Below are 20,309 nucleotides of genomic sequence, written 5' to 3' on the forward strand. Positions count from 1 at the left end.
TGCCTTTGAAAAATCCAGGTAGACTAAATTCTCAGGCCTTCCCCTGTCTAGAGGGCAGCTCACTTCCTCGTAGAATGTTAACAGATTGTAAACCCATGCTGATGACTACTTAAGATATGTTTTTTCTCAGTATATTCTTGGATATATAGTCCCTTATCATCACCTCCATTAATTTAACGATTGATGTTAGACTGGCCTGTAGTTCCCAGGGATTTGTCTGTCCTTTTTTTGAATATTGGTACCACGTTGGCTTTTCTCCAATCAGCTGATACAATTCCTGTCAGTATGCTGTCCACAAAGATTAGGAACAGCGGTCTAGCTATAACCTGACTGAGTTCTCTGAGGACTCTCGGGTGAAAGCCATCTGGTCCTGGTGATTTATTTGTATTAAGTTTATCTAGTCTTTCCCTCACTCCGGCCTCTGTTAGCCACAAGGGTACGTCCTGTGATGTGTCACCAACAGTACTTCCATGGTTGGTATTCCCCTCCCTTTCCTGTATAAACATTGAGGAAAAGGCATTTAGTACAGCTGCCATCTCTGTGTCGTCCGTAACTATCCTCCCTTCCTCTGTCTTTTATGTGGGCAATATGCTCCGATCTTGCCTTTTTACTGTTAATATATCTAAAAAAAAATGATTTGGATTTTTTATTTACTCTCCTCCTCTGTGTGTTTCATAATATTTTTTGGCCGCGTTGTTACACTTCTTATTGCATTCCTTGTAGTGTTTGAATGCTGACTGCGACCCATCCCCTTTATATTGTTTAAAGGCCATTTTTTCTCTTTAGGCTTTTTACTTAACAGTTTAGCCACCCAGGCTTAACCTTCGCTCTTCTATATGTATTGCCCATTGGAATGCACTGTGTGATACCTTTGTTTTAATATGCTCCTAAAGCATTCCCATTTTTCTTCTGTGTTCAATGTTTCAGGGATTTGGTCCCAATTGATGTCATGTAATCGCAGTTCAAAAAAATTGTCTCGTTTGAAATGTATTGTTCTTGTGCTACCCTCGTGCCTCCTTTTTTCTATGTTTTACGTTAAATGTGATCATCCTATGATCGCTAGATCCCAAGTTGTCCTGTATTTACAAATCTGAGATCAGATTTGGATCATTCGGAATTAATAAATCTAGCAGGATGTTCTTCTTAGTTGGGGAATCTACCAATTGGGACATGAAGTTGTCCTGTAAGACATTCATGAAATGGCGGGCCTTTAATGAGTGTGCTATCCCCTCTGCCCAGTCAATATCGGTATAATTGAAGTCCCCCATTATGATGACGTTTCCCTGTCTTGTTGCCGTTACCAACTGTGATAGTAGGCCCGGCTCTTTCACCTCCTTTAGGTTGGGGGGCCTATAACATACCCCCACTATTAATTTCCCACTTCTCTGTTAATTTCTACCCATACTGATTCCACGTCCCCCCCTCATCCCATTCACAATGTCACTCCTCTCTGCCACCCTTACATCATTTTTTACATATAGACCGTTACAATACAATTCAATACAGGGGAATCAGAGGGCTCTGCTCTTTAGCGCTTACAATCTAAAAGAATTCTACTTTTAGTCAGTCAAGCTGCGTGTTGCGCATCTGTAAGGGATTTTGAATCAGGGTGATGGAGCCGAGTCTGCAAGACACTGTAAGGCAAAGGCACGCTTGCTACCCTCACTTGGGGTGACATTAGCATTTAATGATTACGTAAGCAGGATACACATTAAAACCGTGTTTCTGTGCAGTTTGCCACATGTTTGGAAACACTCAGATGTGAATAGAGCTTCATTGTTATTGTAGAAACACACCAATTGCACTGTGTGCAGGAGCTGATCAATCACACAACGGCCTATGTGGAGCAGAGCTGTAGTATTAAAAACAGGAGAAGTGTGTCCCTGGAAGTCTGTAAAGCTCACCATACACTGTAGAATCTCCTTCAGATCTACAATCAACTATGTAGTGCAAGGGCCTACCTGATTGGATAGATAGGTGTGCCATCCTTTTATATAGGAAATTGTACAGAAATGGTAAAATTAGATTGCATAGTGTATAGCCACCCTTATACACCTAAAATCAACTAGTCGCGCTTTTGGTGCCATTGGGGTTAGCGGCACCCAAACGCAGAAGCAAATACATTTGCCATGTGAGGAAAAACAAGCATCAAACGCAGCAAAACGCAGTAAAAACTGTGCAAACCACAACACGCCACAATGTCCCATGATCTACATTGCCACGTGTAGTGCAGCCTATTGAAAGCAATGGACTGCCCTTTTGCATGTCACAGGAAGAGCCAAAAAACACGTCCTTCACACTACGCTAGGTGTGAATGGGGCCTAAAAGTGAAATTGGTGTGTTTATACAAGAGCAATGAAGCTCCATTCACATCTGAGTGTTTCCAAACGTGCAGAAAACTGCACAGAAGTGCACTTCAAATGCGTATTGTGCTTACATTGCCATTAAACGTTAATGGCATCCCAAACGTGTAGCAGGTGTGTGTTTGCCGTGAGACAAACGCTCTGTAAATGCACCCATCGATGCATCACGCTTCACTCTAAAAAAAACCTTCTGGAGCTTCTTTGGGGCGTTTTGTTGCGCACAGGGCTGCCCTATGCACGTTAAGTGGTAATGCTCCAAAACGTCCAAAAAAGAAAAAACATGTGGGAACATGAGTTCCTGCTGTGCAGAGATGGGAACGGGGTCTGACGGCTAAATGTCTCTGTCCACTCCCTCCTATGTACTTGTATAAAGATGGACATTCACTATGCAATCTGAATTTCCTTTAGATCTACCAAAACTATGTAATAGGAGGACCCACCTGAACAATCCATTCAATTTGTATCAAATCAGGCAGGCCCTTGTACTACATAGCTGATGGGAGATCAGACATTGTACATTCAGATTAGAGGAAAGTGGGTGAATAAAAAGAGGTGGTATAGTAGTGAGGGAGGTGTGTTCCAGAGTGGCAATACACGCCTATTCTGTGATGCACTAAGGCAATGGACGGTGGCATGTGATCTACAGCAGTGGTCTCCAAACTACAGCCATGCATGCGGCCTTTGCTTGCCTTTATACCACCCGTGGGACACACTTTCTTCCTCTGACATCAACGCCAATAATGGAGCATAAATTCTTCCTCTGCCACCAAAGATGGGGCACTATTCCACCCACTGACCCCAGTGGTGGAGCATAAATCCCTCCCACTGACACCAACTATAAGGCCCTATTCCTCCCACTGACACCACCTATGGGGATCTATCCCTTCCACTAATACCAATGACTGAGAACAATTCCTCTTCCATCTAACCATAGGGTTGCTAAGTACTTTGTTTACACCCACTGACCACCAAGCCTGAGGCATTTCCTACTTTCACTGACCACAGTCTGGCCCCCCTAAAGTCTGAAGAACAGTAAACTGGCCCTTTTTTAGAAGGTTTGAGACCCCTGATCTACAGGAAGTGATGGAAGCAGAAAGAATTTTTTTTAATTGCAAAAACATCTGAAAATTCAAAGCTTCCATGGAGGTGGTAAACGAGATATAAACACACTAGGATGGATTGAGCAGAAAGGACATTCTGCCTGAAAAGCTGAACCTGGCCTTCAGTATTTGCTGTGACTGACCACTAACAGTTGTTGCCTTTTACACAACAGCTATACTCTTATGCCCTGTACACACGACCAGTTTTGCTGTCGGAATAAACTCCGAAGGTTTTTCTGACGGAGTTTTGACGGAATTCCGCTCAAGCTGTCTTGCATACACACGGTCACACCAAAGTCCGACCATTAAGAACGCGGTGACGTACAACACGTACGACGGGACTAGAAGACGGAAGTTCAATAGCCAGTAGCCAGTAGCCAATAGCTTCCGTCTCGTACTTGCTTCAGAGCATGCGTAGTTTTTGGTGCGTCGGAATAGCATACAGACGAGCGGTTTTTCCAATAGTAATGTGTGCCGTCGGAAAAATATAGAACATGTTCTCTATCTAAGTATGTCTGAATTTTCAATGGAAAAAGTCCGATGGAGCATACACACGGTCGGAATATACGATGAAAAGCTCCCAACGGACTCTTTCTGTTGGAAATTCCACTCGTGTGTATGCAGCATTAGGCTCCATTCACACCAATGTGTTTTTTCATGCTTTTTGCAGAAACGCAGACCATTTTTTTTTTTTTAAACATGGGTTCCTATGGAACATGTTCACATCAATGCATTTTTGTGCCTCTTCGTTTTTGCAAAGGGTCAGGGACTTGTTCTAAACGCAAAACTGCTTTTTTGCGTGTTTTGGTTCAATAGACTTCAGTGGAGAAGTTGCAGAAAAGTACATAGTGTGTGTTTTACGGCGTTTTGTGGTTTTTATATATGCCCAACAAATTAAAAAAAAATAAAACATAAATGCAAATCACTGTAAAAAAACAATGCAAAAAGCACTGCACAAATGCTTAAAAGCAACATGCATAGATGTGAATCAGGACTGGGGAACACTTGCATGCAGTTTCTAAACGTACTTTCACCCCAGACTTTGGCTGTCTTAATTCTTTACATTCTATCCCAAGCTGGCTTGATAATGTCAGAGGAGTTCCCATCTGTAAAACAAAAAAATTTAAAGTCGGCAGCTAAAAATACTGTAGCTGACTTTTAATATAAGGACACTGACTTGTCCAGGGATCCCACGATGTTGGCACCAATAGCCGATTTGTCAATAGGCTTCAGGTGCAGGCACCGGCATTTTTAGTAAAGGAAACGAAGTGAAGCCTTGCAGCTTGTTTCCTACTGCGCACACGTGAGCAACGCTGCACTTTCTGAATGGTCCCGCCATCTTTTGGGACCTCTGTGTGTCCCAGAAGGCAGCGGGGGGGGGATGAGGAGTGGCCAGAAATGTAGATTGTCCTACGGCAATCCTTTTTTTTTTTTTTTAAAGGTAAATTTTTATTTATTTTCATTACATAACGAACAAACAGTTATACATACACATATATGGAGCGAACATCGCTCAGTTCCAATATAAAATACAGCAAACTGGTATACATTTGATGGATATATAACAATTCTGCAGTCATATTTTTGCTCAGTTCTACTAAACTCTTTTATATTGTTTAGAAGTTTCCTATAGTCTTCACGTGGCAGGTGGGATGGTATTCTCGGAGCTAATCCTAGAGTCTCATATCTTTAGGAATTTTTTTGGGCATCCTCTGGCTAATTTAGGTCAGCTTGTATAACGGGATAGCATGATTAACGATATTAAGCCAGAAGGCTATCGTGGGTGAGGATTGCGATTTCCAATGGATGGTTATCGAGTTTTTAGCATAGAACAATACTATTCGTATAAATGTTTGTATATTTTTAGATATGCCCTCGTCGTCAACATATCCTAATAAACATCTCAGGGGATTAGAGATATTAGGTATTTGGGTCAGGGAGCTAATAAAGCCCGTGACCTCCGACCAGAACTTCCTAATCGGACTGCACTCCCACATCAGATGGAAGAATGTGCCATCAGCCATGTTGCATCTGGAGCATAATGCCGAGGGCAATCTGTTGAGTTTAAACCATAAGGATGGCGTGAAGTAGGATCTATATAACAGTTTGGTCTGTATGACCTTGTCCCTGGAAGAAATGACAGAGGGGACCTGGAGGGGGAGTACTTCCTGCCAGATGACCTCCATCAGTTCACGGATGTCAGTTCTCCATTTGTTGGCCATATTACTAAGCCTATGAGTTGTAGAGTGTAATAGAGACCTATAATATGTTGAGACTAGTTTAGTATGAGAAGGATCTGTCAGTAGTCGCTCTAGCGGAGAGAGTTGAACAGTTATGTTACGCAGGCCAAACTGCGTAGCTGCTGTGTGGCGTATTTGCAAATAAAGGAAATAGGTTGTGCGTGGTAGCTGATAATCTTGGCAAAATTCCTCAAAGGAGCGGAACATATTGTTCGAAAATAAATGCATTATTGTTTTCTCCCCTTTTTTCGACCAGAATCCCCCATCGGTCCTGCGGGCGAATTCCTGTAAATTTGGGTTCCCCCATAATGGAGTATTTGGTGAGTAGGTTTGGTGTTCAGTTGATGACAACATTTTAGTTAGTTTAAAAATCCGTAGAGTCATTGTAAGGATGGTGGTGCCCTCCCTCCCTCTAAGGGACATACGGTGAATAAAGTATTGGAGGGACTCATAGGTGAGTATTGCTGCTTCCAAGGCCGTGGCTGCATTGTTGGACTCAGGGTAAAACCACCAATGCGCGTGGGCCAGCTGTGAGGCGATATAGTAGGTTTGAAGGCATGGTAATGCCAACCCTCCCTCCAGTACTGGTAATTGCAGGGTATTTTTTGCTATCCTTACTGCTCCCCCCCTTCCAAATGAACGTGGTAAGGATCAAATCTATTTCTTTAAATTTGACTTTTGTAACATATACTGGTGAATTACACAGGATGTATAGGAATCGTGGCAAGAACATCATTTTAAAAATGTTTATCCTACCTATCAGTGTCAGAGGGAGATTAGTCCATGTCTTTAATGTGTTTTTCAGTCTATTAATAAGAGGGTCCAGATTAATTCTGATGTAGGAGGAGAGAGTACTGGAAGGAGCTAACTATTTGTAGTGGGCAAGAGGGAGGTAGTGTCATCGTCGTCTCCTGATCTATCATGAATAGAAGGGATTTATCGCGGTTAACCTGGAACCCAGAGAAGTGGCCAAACCTCCGGATACTCTCCAGCAGGGCTGGGAGAGACGATTGGGGGTCCGACAAGTATATTAACATGTCATCAGCATATAGAGATACTTTCTCTTCTAGACCCCCAATCGTCAGTCTCGCTACCTCCCTACTGGATCTTATCAGTGCGGTCAGAGGTTCTATCGCTAACACAAATAATAACGGCAATAGGGGACATCCCTGTCTGGTGCCCCTCTTTATCAGGAAGGAATCAGACACAGACGCATTTACTTTCAATCTAGCGATGGGCTTTAGATATAGTAGTTGAACCCATCTAATAAAGGCTCTACCGAACCCAAATCTCGCCAAGACTTCCAGCAGATATGGCCATTCGACCGAATCGAATGCCTTATGTGCATCTAAGGCCGACATGGCTCTAGATCCCAGAGTATCGTGAGTGGCTTGCAGATTAATAAACCGTCTCCGTAGGTTAATAGAGGTTGATCGCCCCGGGATGAACCCAGTCTGATCTGCTCCAATAATAGTGGTGATGACCGTATTCAATCTCCGGGCGAGCACCTTGGCTAAAATCTTGACGTATGAGTTAATCAGTGATATTGGTCTATACGATTCGCAAAGTAGGTGGTCTTTATGGGGTTTGGGAATGAGGACAATCAGCGCCTCTGACATAGAGGGCGGTAACTGTCCTGTTTTCATGGCAAAAGTGTATACTTTGAGTAGGTGAGGTATTAGTATGTCTCTGAATTGCATAATTGCATTCTATAGGGAATCCATTCAATCCTGGCGTTTTGTTCCTGGCAAAGAATTGTATGGCTTCCCCAATCTCCTCCTCTGTCAGGGGATCATTTAAGAGTGAGGTCTGCTTGTCCTGAAGCTTCAGAAGTGAAATTTCAGCTAAATAGTCGTCCAGTTCCACCATGGTATAATGGGCTCTAGTAGCATATAATGAGGAATAAAACGTGACAAATGTATCCATTATCTCCTCGTTTTGTTCCACCACTACTCCCTCTAAAATTTTTAATTCTTGGGATGCTACTTGGCTGATAGTCAGGTCTAGACAGATAAGCCAGTAGCCGACTATTTTTGTCCCCGAACTCGAAGAGTCGCTGGTTCTGATACAGCAACTTCTGAGTGTGTTCCAAGAGGGCCAGGTCCAGTTCTCTGGACTTATGTTTCCAGTTCGCATGTGTCTTAGGGGTGGGGGCCACGGAATAGGCGGCCTCTGCCTCCCTAAGATCCCTTTCCGCGTCCATCAGTTTGGACTGGGATGCCTTGCGAGCCTGCCCAATTGCCATAGCAAAAGCGCCACGTGTGGTGGCTTTAAAGGCATCTCAGGTCATCGAGACGGAGGCGCTCTGCCAGTTAATTATCCAGTGAGATTCCATTTCAGCTACACTTTGGTCCACAACTGCCTGATCAGCCAGCCACAAAGGGCTTAATTGGCACATCCGGTAGGAGGTGGGGGGCCCAAGGCAAGGTCCACCATTAAAGGGGGATGATCAGACACTGTCCTAGGGAGGTATTTAGCCTCAGCCACCCTGTTTAGCAAGTCAGATGAGACCAGGCACATCAATCCGGGATAGAGTACCGTGCGTTTCAGACTGACACAAGTACTCTCTCCTGTCCGCAGGCTGCCTCCACCAGGTCAAATTGTGTCAGAAAGGAACACAGGGGTGTGGGGGGTAACGTAGAACATTTGAACCTATCCATGGAATTATCGAGTACTGTGTTAAAGTCACCCGCTATCAATAAAGGGCCCTCTGCTATCGCCAACATGGAGCTCATCACCCGTTCAAAGAATAGTCTAGTGAAGGGTGGTGGGGCATATAAGCTTGTAACCGTATAGGGCTTGCCTAAGAGTTCAAGTACAACAATGACAAAGCAAACCATTAGGGTCTAGTTTGATATGTTTAATGGCGATAGGAGCTGATTTCGCTATAAGGATTGACCTGCCACTGGCATACGTGGAATATGTGGAATGTATAGCGTAAGCAATTTTTGCTCTCTTTAGAGCCATGACTCTTGATCCCTGGAGGTGGGTTTCCTGGAGGAGGATCACATGCAGGTTATGTCTTGCCAGATATTCAAACATCAGTGACCTTTTCACTTTGGAGTTAAGCCCCCGGACATTCCAAGAGACTAAACATAATTTAGGCATATGTATAGAAAAATTATGACTGGTGGAGCCCATTTCTCAGGGTCCGCTGGGAGCCTCCTCATCATGGGGTCCAGCGCGCTGCGGGAAATGCACCAGAATGTAATTACCCCAGACATTTGAAACATCATCACGTTAATTTGAGCTATCGATTTTGTATCCTTTTAGGCCTGAGAGGCCATTAGTCAAATGTATATATACCGTATTTATGGGCGTATAACACGCACCCCAAGTTTAGGAGGGAATTATAAGGAAAAAAATGTTTTCAGGAAAAAAACTTACATTTAAATGCCCATCAATGCAGCCTTGCACAGCGTCCATCTGCATGCTTGTCCAGTGTCATTTGCAGCCTTGCAGTCAGCAGCCTTGGTGTCATTTGCAGCCTTGCAGTCAGCAGCCTTAGTGTCATTTGCAGCCTTGCAGCTTTGTCAGTGCTGATCTGCAGCTTTCTTTGTCCATTTGCAGCCTTGCTCAGGCTGCAGTTAAACTGCAGTGACTTTTCATTGTCACTGCAGTTTGAAAATGGATCCCCTGCGATCTTGAGCTTCAAAATCACCGACCATGATTTGAAAATGGCGCCGCCGGCACTGAAATACACAGAGCCGGTCCTCGGCGGCTCTCGTTCACTTTCGGCTCCACTCGTAGTCCCGCCGGGGATGGGCGTGACTGTGAGCGGAGCTATCCGAACCTGGCCGAGTACACTCGGCTAGGTTCGGGCGGCGCTCGTGTGAAGCCGAAAGTGGCCGGGAAGAGCCAAGGACCGGCTCTGTCTATTTCGGCGGCGCCATTTTCAAATCGCGGTCGGCGATTTTGAAGCTCAGGATCGCAGGGGATCGGCGTATAACACGCACCCACGATTTTCCCCTGATTTTAAGGGGGGAAAAGTGCGTGTTATACGCCGATAAATACGGTACATATGAATACCAGTAATGCTCAGGGAAGGCAGCAACAGTAAAAAAAAACATAACAAAAGGTTCCCCAACAGTCCCTCCCTCCCTAACCCTCCCGGCTCCCACACCCTCCCGGCTCCCACACCCCAACATATGAGAGCTTTGTTCCCATAACCAAAATTGTCAAGTAGGAGGGCCATGGCTCAGATCCCCAATCAACAAACCCTGAGAAGCGTGCAAAGGTCCACAGCACTGGGCCTCCATCCGCGTATGTCCGCACAAAGTGAGTGTGTGTGTGGTATCCCTGAGCCTGAAAAAACACAATGTCAAAAATAACAGAAGAAAAAGTGATCAACAAGGAAAATGGCATGGCGATAGTTGTCATCCAAGAACAGTAGTGAGCGTACATTCTGCTTAAAAGGATTCAAGATTTAATATCCCATAGTAACTGTGAAGAGGTGGGGGAATGAAGGGAGAAAAATAGTTAGAACATGTTTGTTTTCCTTTTTATCCCCGTTTGCCTTTTGTCAGAAGATGATGGCACATAGTAGAGGTGTCCCAACTAGCCGTATAGAAAGGGAAACATTAACGGGGAGGAGATCTCCTGTTGTGGTTCCTGCGATCTGAATGCCCCCGGGGTGTCCACCCAGTGGGACACCTCCTTGGGATCCGTAAAAATGTAGGCCTTGTCCTCATAAATGATTCGTAAACGCGCAGGATACAGCATGCAGTATGGAAGATGGAGCTCACGGAGCCTACGTTTGATGGCTAGGAAAGTGGCTCTTTGCTTTTGTGTTGCTACTGAGAAATCTGGGAAGATAGTGATTCCATTGCCATTAAAGGAAACTTTGCCCTTCTCTCGAGCCGCTCTGAGAACAGCTTCCCTGTCCCTGAAGTGGAGTAGTTTAATGATCATGGCACGTGGTGGGGTCCCAGGTGGCAGGGGTCGCATGGGGATTCTATGTGCCCGTTCAATGGCGAATATTGCTGAAAAAGTAGTGGTGCCAAACACATTGGTCAGCTATTTTTGCATGAATGCCTCTGGCGTTTTGCCCTCAGCCCCCTCTGGGAACCCCAAGAAGCGTAAGTTATTTCTCCTTAAACGGTCCTCCATGTCAGTAATCTTATCAGTAGTATAATCCTGGGCCTGCCACAGCTCCCGTACAGATCCCTGTAAGGGACGTGTCTCATCCTCTAGTGCACCAATGCGTTGTTCAGCATTTGTCACTCTATGGCGGATGGTATGGGCATTATGCTTCAGGAAAGATAACTCTGTCTTAATAGTGTCTATTTGTGAAGTGAGGGATGCATGGCTGTGTTGGATGACTTCTATGATCTGGGCCAGAGATGGCTCCGCAGGGCCTGCATCAGCCCTGTCTGTTCTGGGAGTGTTAGGATCAGTGCCCTCGGCAGGGGAGAACAAGAGAGGGTCCTCCGGGCTCAGAGTAGGAGGGGATCTTTGTGACTCACCCTTCCCTGGTGAGCTGCTTCCATGGTGTGGATGTGGAGGCTGCCTGGCGCTGTGTGTTCTCTGCGTGCTGGCCGGCGCCATCTTGCTTCAGGCCGCATGGCAGTAATGGCGGCTCGAATCCCGGGGCTTCCTCCATCGGTGGTCCGTATTTGACCATCTCCCGATGGGCACAATGCTCCCTGGATGCTGTGGGGGTAGGTGAGACCCCTGAATGGTGGCTGGGATAGCAGGATCGTTGCAGGATGTGTGCGGCATGGACGGAGCTCAGGCTGAACACGTCCTCACATCCCGGTCGCTGGCCGTCCTACGGCAATCTTACCTGGAAGTGGGAGCGGGTACCTGTCAAAACCAGGTACCCACTCCCCCCCAGAAAGTGCCAAATGTGGCAGTGGAGGGGGGAGGGTGCGAACAAGCGAAGCTTCCCCTTTTGGGTGGCGCTCCACTTTAAGATCGTGCTTATGTGGGGTCATACAATCTGTTAATAGGGTTCCTGGCTTTTTATCTCTGATAAATGTTTTTAGGGAAATTTTCACGCTGCAGAAAGTTGTCACCAAAGGCCTTTCGCTATCATTTTGCATGATGGATAATAATCTGCCTGTACTTGTAGTGAGGGGGCCATCAATTTGTGAAGAACCTGCAAGGAACCTCTACCAGGCTTCACTGTTGAATGCAGACATTCACCTTAGCAGTAGGTACCATTCCCCAGCACTTCAGTGGACAAACTACTTTCTTTTAGAGGCATAAAATTCATTTAAAAAAAAAAAAAAAATTCTGTTACATTACAAGTGAATGTTTGCAAAATACAATGCAATAATGCAAACAGTTAATCATCATGTTCCAATAAGTGTACATAAATTGAAGTGTCGTGGTAATAAAGAACAGTATAAATCACTGCAGCTGTCACATTCCTAACTTATGCACAAAACACTTTGATGGTAGTTTACATCTATAAATCATCTCTGTATGTCATACCTGACTTACTTTGTTTTTGGTTTTGCACATGGCCTAAAGGTGCCATCTATGGGGGCTTGTGACCTCCGCTGCCTATAGTATCAATAGTTATAACTTATACTCACAGAGATCTTACCTGATCACCAGTGCGAATTCCTGAGTTATCCAGTCATTTACCCTATATCCTATAAAATGTATGAAAGTGGTTGTAAACTCCAAAAAACCTGCAAGACAAAGGCATAATGAGCTAATATACATCGTATACTAGCTCATTATGAAATATATTTACCTTAGATCAAAGCTGTTGCAGGGGTCCCCTCACACCGCTGTGACCATTATTTGCGACCATTATTTGCGGGCTCCGGCGCTGTGATTGGCCAGCTCGGTCATTGCTCGGCTTGGCTCCTGAAGAAACTGCACGAGTAGGCCATTTCTTCAGTGAGCATGTGCCGATGATGTTGGCACATGCAGATACAGTGAATATCTCCTAAACTGTGCAAGTTTAGGAGATTTTCACGGTACCTACAGTTAAAGTGATTGTAAAGGCTCGGTTTTAAAATAACAAACATATCATACTTACCTCCACTGTGCAGCTCATTTTGCACAGAGTGGCCCCGAACCTCGTCTTCTCGAGTCCCCCGGCAGCTCTCGCGGTTCCTCCCCGCATCAGATAACCCCCTAGGAGAAGCACTCTCCCGGGGAGGGTTACCTTGCAGGCACGTTTCCGAGTCCAGCATTTGCTTCTATAGACACGAATGCTGAACTCGGCCCGCCCCCCAGTGCTTGCGTCATTGGATTTGATTGACAGCAGCAGGAGCCAATGGCTGCGCTGCTATCAATCTATCCAATCAAGAGCCAGGACCCTGTGGAAAGAGGGAGAGCGCGTCTCCGCTGACAGAAACATGGGGCTCAGGTAAGTAAAACGGGGGGGTTGGGGGGCCGGTCACTGCCAGGTGTTTTTTCACCTTAATGCATAGGATGCATTAAGGTGAAAAACCACAAGGGTTTACAACCCCTTTAAGCCATGTTATAGGCTTACCTGTAAGTAAAAGTGGTATAACAGGGTTTACAACCACTTTAAAGAGGTTGTAACCCTAAAAAAAAAAAAAAGATCCTGTGTCAAAGCATGTTATACAGCATAGTGCTTGTGCGGTGATACTTATTCCTTTCTATGCTGTAAAATACCTGGTTGATCCTGCCTGTTCCTGTGTCCTAGGTGTACTGACCACAGTAATCATGGCTGCTGATCCATGATACTGTGGTCAGTTTATGCGCCTCTGTCATCCCACTGTATTGAGTCTCTCTCTCTCCCCTTCTCTCTCTGCCTGTAGCCTCCTAGTGTGTGAGCCCATCTCCAAACCCGTCCCTCCCCTCCTTCCGCTATTCCATGTGGCTGTAAAGTTAGTGATTACAATTACTGCCAAGTCCCTCTGTTAGATCGGGGAAGGAGAGCGGTGGGTGGTCATGTGACCACACGTCGGCGATGTAAAATAGGATTTTAAAACAGCTTACCTGTAAAATCCTTTTCTTTGAAGTACATCACGGGGGGGGGGGGGGGGGTGAACTGTGGAGAGGGTGAGCTGTGGGGGGGGAGGTGAACTGTGGAGAGGGTGAGCTGTGGGGGGGGTGAACTGTGGAGAGGGTGAGCTGTGGGGGGGAGGTGAACTGTGGAGAGGGTGAGCTGTGGGGGGGGAGGTGAACTGTGGAGAGGGTGAGATGTGGGGGGGAGGTGAACTGTGGAGAGGGTGAGATGTGGGGGGGGAGGTGAACTGTGGAGAGGGTGAGCTGTGGGGGGGGTGAACTGTGGAGAGGGTGAGCTGTGGGGGGGAGGTGAACTGTGGAGAGGGTGAGCTGTGGGGGGGGGGGGTGAACTGTAGACGAGAGAAGAGAAGGTAACCTGTGGGTGGAGGGAGGGGGTGAGCTGTAGAGAGAGAGGGTGAGCTGTGCGGGGGACTGTGGAGAGGGGGAGCTGTGGGGGGAGGTGAACTGTGGAGAGGGTAAGCTGTGGGGGGAGGTGAACTGTGGAGAGGAAGGGGGAGAGGGTGAGCTGTGGGGGGGAGGTAAACTGTGGAGAGGGTGAGCTGTGGGGGGGGGGAGGCGAGCTGTGAGGGGGTGAACTGTGAGAAGGTAACCTGTGGGTGGAGGGGGGGTGAGCTTTAGAGAGAGAGAGAGGGTGAGCTGTGGGGGGGACTGTGGAGATGGGGGAGAGGGTGAGCTGTGGGGGGGACTGTGGAGAGGGTGAGCTGGGGGGGTGAACTGTGGAGGGGGAGAGGGTGAGCTGTGGGGGGAGGTGAACTGTGGAGAGGGGGGAGATGGTGAGCTGTGGGGGAAGGTGAACTGTGGAGAGGAAGTGGTAAAAAGTTAGGATGAGGACGCAATACTACCTCATCCTTGTGAACCACAAAAATATTTCTCTTTACAAGAAAGAGCAGTCAATACTGATACCCTTCTTGCAGCAGACATGGTTACCAGAAAAAAATAGTTTCTTTGTCAAAAAACGACCAAGGGAATATGTCGTATTGGCCCAAAAAAAGCTGTTTTGTAATGCCGACAAAACTAAATTCAAGTCCCAAGGGTTCAGGGGTTACTTAACCGAAGATTGAGCCGAGTTACCCCTGAATAAAGTTATGGACCGAAGAATGCAAAGCAAGTGGTCGTTGAAATAATCTTGATAAGGACGAGACCTGTCCTTAGAAAGCACTCAGGGCCAGCTTTATTTCTCACCCCATCTGCAGAAAAAATCAAGGACTTTGCCTAGACTTATTTCCTGGGGTGCAGCTCCTGGTTTCACACTAGGAGACATGTTTCCCAGACTCCATAATATTTAACCATGCTTCTTCAGAGTGTGGGCCTTAATAGCCAAACCCTTAAATTTATCGTTTGTAAAGTAGGATGGAACTTCGGACCTTGCGAGAGAAGGTCTGGCCGTGAAGGTAGGATCCTTTGGTTCCCTACTGCCATCTCTACGATCTCTGAATACCAAGATTTCCTGGATCGTGGACGCTGGGGGTCACAAGAATCAACTACTTCCCTTCCTGCTTGATCCTGTGAAGAAGTTGTGGATGCAGGCAGAATAGGAGGGAATGCACAAATCAGTGAGAACCGATTCCACAGGAATAGCAAGGCATCTGTTTCGCATGCTAGCGGATCCTTTGTTCTATACACACAGTTGTCAATCTTTTTTGTTGATCCTGGATGCAAACAGATCTATGGCTGGGATCCCCCATCCTTGACATATTGACAGGAAGATATCGGGGTGAAGGAACCATTCTCCCAGGAAAATCTGCTGGCAACTCAAGTAGTCCGCCTGCCAATTTTCTATTCCTAGAATGAAAAGTGCCGATAGGCAAAGTACATTGTTTTCTTCCCAAGATAGGATAAGATTCACCTTTCTCTGGGCCACACAACTTCTTGTGCCCCCTTGGTGATTAATACAGGCCATTGCTGTGGCATAAACGGATTGACTCCTAGCAGGACACTACCTTAAACTGAACGTTCAGGCCCTCAGAACCAAGTGTTCTGCCTGAATTTTAAAAATGTTAATGGGCAAGGCCATTTCTGATCTAGGCCATTTCTGAACAGCTGCCTCTTTCAGGACTGTCCCCCAACCTAAACAAAAAAAGGCTGGCATATGTTGAAACTATTTGCCAGGTAACTGAAAGAAGGATTTTCTCCTTCGCAGATTTTTGGATGTTAACCATAAACTGAGGCTCCGGCGCACTCAGCCTACAGCACTTGGTATTTCCAGGTGGTCTTTCATCCGGGTACTAACCAGGCCCGACCCTGCTTAGCCTCCAAGATTGGACGAAATCGAGCGCTATCATGGTGATGTGGCCGTAGGCTTTGGAGTTCAGACACATTGGGAATATAGGAAAGTTAATTAGGGGTGAATGGCGCTACCTTACCAGGGTACCTTAATTTATAATATAATGAACCTCAAAGGAGAAATAAATACAAGTAGAAATATGAGTGAATAAGTGTGCTTAATGCAACCCCTTAGTCACTCAGATTCATTGAATAACGGATATAAGTGTCCAACATTACCTGAGTGGACGGTACTAGCGTGTCAGTCTCATACCTACATACAGGTGTACACAGTGTAACTGACCATCATAAATTGATTTAGGTGACAACTTATAAAAATTAATATATGACAATACAAAATATTAATAAATTAAACACCACGGTCTGTGCCATGGAAGGGGATCAGTCCTAGAGAAATCCCCCTTCTGGGAAACAGTGTGCAATCCACTTCCTGAGTGGCATTAATCAGGATATCTAGATCCTATGTTGATCCCCAGGTGTGTCCAAAAGTGTTTTTATGCATAGGGTGAATTAAATATAAATACATGTATCATAAGTAGTCCCAACTTAGGCATACAGTGCAGAACTGCACATTTGGAAATTAGTGAAAAAAGTGGTAAAAAATAGTGAAAAAATAGTGAAAAAATATAAAAAATTATTAATATGTGTATCAAAGTCCAGCATCAAGAAGCAAAAAGCAAAAAACAAAACGTCTGTGGTAAGTGACTTTCGTGAGAACAGCTGATCAGATCCAGTGACTTGCGGTGCTCCCCCTCAAAGATCCCCACTCACCAGCTCCCTGCACCCCTGCAGGGGTAGTAGGCATGTAGTACCAGGCAGCGATATGATGTTTATGGGTTCTCAGGGTCCCCCGCTCCAGCTGTGAAGTATCCTTCAGTATATCCTCATATGGAAGAAACAGGGCTCCAACGTGTGATACGTTTTAAATAATTTATTTAGCTATCATAACAGCACATAAGATGAGATAAATAAAATGACTAAAAGAAATAAATTAAAATCCAGGCTTTTTCTAAAAGAGCCAATTAGTCACACAGCGTATAGTCTGTTTAGTATGGAGAGAGCTCGTGCGTCTAGAACCATCAGCTGCGCGGCGTGCGCCTCAGCTGCGTTCCACACTCTTCTACTTCCGCGTGTGACGTCAGTGCGTACGTCAGTCCGCCTTACGCGTTTCGTCATCGACGTTATCAAAGGCGCAGCTGACGTACCTCGTCCTGTGCTATTTAAAGACAAGCAGTGATGGTATATTCCTCCCACTCTCCTCCCCTAGGCGTAATCACAGTCTCATGTCGCCTCCCAGGTCAGATCATTACAAAGGAGGATAATCCAATTGCCATATGAGGGAGCCTGAACTTATATCCCCGCTTGTCGTTAAAAGGGCAGACATAACATAATGCGATCCTTAACTACATAGATAATAGTGTTTATACATAACATTGGTACTCCATTAACCTCTTAAGCTAACTTTAAGCGATACCATTTCTCATTCCAAGCTGTTTTTATGCAGAAGTAGGAGGGGGAGATTGAAGGGGAAGATCAGATAAAGCATACGATAAATGAGCCTAGTGGGATCAAGTAAAATTAAAATTAAAATTAATCTTAGTACTGGCACTCCTCTTGTGCCCCAATATATCCCTTTATGTAGGCTAATACCCTATGACCTCCTGTGTGAGGGGTGAACGTACTTATGGGGTATTATCTAATACCATACAGTCTAGGGGTATATGGGCCCTCAAGGTATCCCTCTGGCATGGGAATTTACGGCCAGAGGTTTACATGTGGAGCCTCTTATGTGGAATGACCCCGGGAGGGGACATGATGGGAGGTATACACATTCGATTACACATTGATGTTTGTTTTTTCATAGTATAGAACACCGTATACATGTGCATATGATACCCCATTATGTATATGAATATGAGTGTGTGTGATGCCCACACTGTGTTAAGTTGCCTTATATCATATTTTTTTTATATTACATTATTTTTTATATTACATTATTTTATATTAATTTATCTTTTTATTTTCATATATGCATATGTACCTTTTTATTATGCTGATATCAATTCCTCATTCCGGCCTATGCAGGTAAAATGGATGAAGGGAACCCCATATGGGGGTTAGAACCGGGGTTTAGGGGCACACTCTACCCTATGACTCTGACATCTCATTCGCATGTACATCCCGCATACATAGGGGGTATTATGATATATAACACTAAGGTTAGAGTAGCAATATATTGGGCTACCACTAGGCTCATTTATCGTATGCTTTATCTGATCTTCCCCTTCCATCTCCCCCTCCTACTTCTGCATAAAAACAGCTTGGAATGAGAAATGGTATCGCTTAATGTTAGCTTAAGAGGTTAATGGAATACCAATGTTATGTATAAACACTATTATCTATGTAGTTAAGGATCGCATTATGTTATGTCTGCCCTTTTAACGACAAGCGGGGATATAAGTTCAGGCTCCCTCATATGGCAATTGGATTATCCTCCTTTGTCTGTAATGATCTGACCTGGGAGGCGACATGAGACTGTGATTACGCCTAGGGAAGGAGAGTGGGAGGAATATACCACCACTGCTTGTCTTTAAATAGCACAGGACGAGGTACGTCAGCTGCGCCTTTGATAACGTCGATGGCGAAACGCGTAAGGCGGAGCTACGCACTGACGTCACACGCGGAAGTAGGAGAGTGTGGAACGCAGCTGAGGCGCACGCTGCGCAGCTGATGGTTCTAGATGCACGAGCTCTCTCCATACTAAACAGACTATACGCTGTGTGACTAATTGGCTCTTTTAGAAAAAGCCTGGATTTTAATTTATTTCTTTTAGTCATTTTATTTATCTCATCTTATGTGCTGTTATGATAGCTAAATAAATTATTTTAAACGTATCACACTATGGAGCCCTGTTTCTTCCATATGAGGATATACTGAAGGATACTTCACAGCTGGAGCGGGGGACCCTGAGAACCCATAAACATCATATCGCTGCCTGGTACTACATGCCTACTACCCCTGCAGGGGTGCAGGGAGCTGGTGAGTGGGGATCTTTGAGGGGGAGCACCGCAAGTCACTGGATCTGATCAGCTGTTCTCACGAAAGTCACTTACCACAGACGTTTTGTTTTTTGCTTTTTGCTTCTTGATGCTGGACTTTGATACACATATTAATAATTTTTTATATTTTTTCACTATTTTTTCACTATTTTTTACCACTTTTTTCACTAATTTCCAAATGTGCAGTTCTGCACTGTATGCCTAAGTTGGGACTACTTATGATACATGTATTTATATTTAATTCACCCTATGCATAAAAACACTTTTGGACACACCTGGGGATCAACATAGGATCTAGATATCCTGATTAATGCCACTCAGGAAGTGGATTGCACACTGTTTCCCAGAAGGGGGATTTCTCTAGGACTGATCCCCTTCCATGGCACAGACCGTGGTGTTTAATTTATTAATATTTTGTATTGTCATATATTAATTTTTATAAGTTGTCACCTAAATCAATTTATGATGGTCAGTTACACGGTGTACACCTGTATGTAGGTATGAGACTGACACGCTAGTACCGTCCACTCAGGTAATGTTGGACACTTATATCCATTATTCAATGAATCTGAGTGACTAAGGGGTTGCATTAAGCACACTTATTCACTCATATTTCTACTTGTATTTATTTCTCCTTTGAGGTTCATTATATTATAAATTAAGGTACCCTGGTAAGGTAGCGCCATTCACCCCTAATTAACTTTCCTTTACTACTTAACTCACCCCTTCGGGGGTAAGTGTAAGGGGAGGCTGCAAGCCTTCAGGTCCGTGAGCGCGGAAACCCGTCCCTCAGCACATTGGGAATATAGAGCTTGAATTCTCTGTTTCAAGCCGATAGGATACTGCTTTGCAGCAGTCTAGAATGAGACTAAGCATAAAGAACAGCCTTGGATGAAGCCACCATCTTTCCCGACAACCTCACGCAAAGCTGAATAGGAGATAAACATCTTACTTCGACTACCCAGATCAGTCCTTTATGTTACTGATCTTAGCCTGGGGTACGAATACCCTTTTCTGGGTGTCCCTATGATCAGACCTAAGTATTTTCTTCATGTTTTAAAGAAGATTCCTCCTAGGTTGAGAATCCGACCTAGATATTCCAGGTAGTTGAATGTGGTGACCATACTTTTGGTCTAAGCGGGCTACCGACTGGTCTAACAAGAACAGATCGACTAGGTAAACCATAATCGTTATATCTTGGGCCCTCAATCTGGCTAGAAGGAGCCAGAACCTTGTACTCGAGGTGTAGCAGCTAGATCAGAAAGCAGAGCTACACACTGAAAAAGAAGATTTTCCACTTTTTAA

General features: G+C 45.1%; 1 pseudogene; it reads right to left on the reverse strand.

Annotated features, from left to right (window-relative positions):
* Positions 1-15,843: 15,843 nt before the first annotated feature.
* LOC141130280 (5S ribosomal RNA) lies at positions 15,844-15,962 on the reverse strand (annotated as a pseudogene).
* Between the last annotated feature and the right edge of the window lie 4,347 nt (positions 15,963-20,309).

Source organism: Aquarana catesbeiana, linkage group LG02 (assembly GCF_042186555.1).
Source record: "Aquarana catesbeiana isolate 2022-GZ linkage group LG02, ASM4218655v1, whole genome shotgun sequence".
Taxonomy (NCBI): domain Eukaryota; kingdom Metazoa; phylum Chordata; class Amphibia; order Anura; family Ranidae; genus Aquarana; species Aquarana catesbeiana.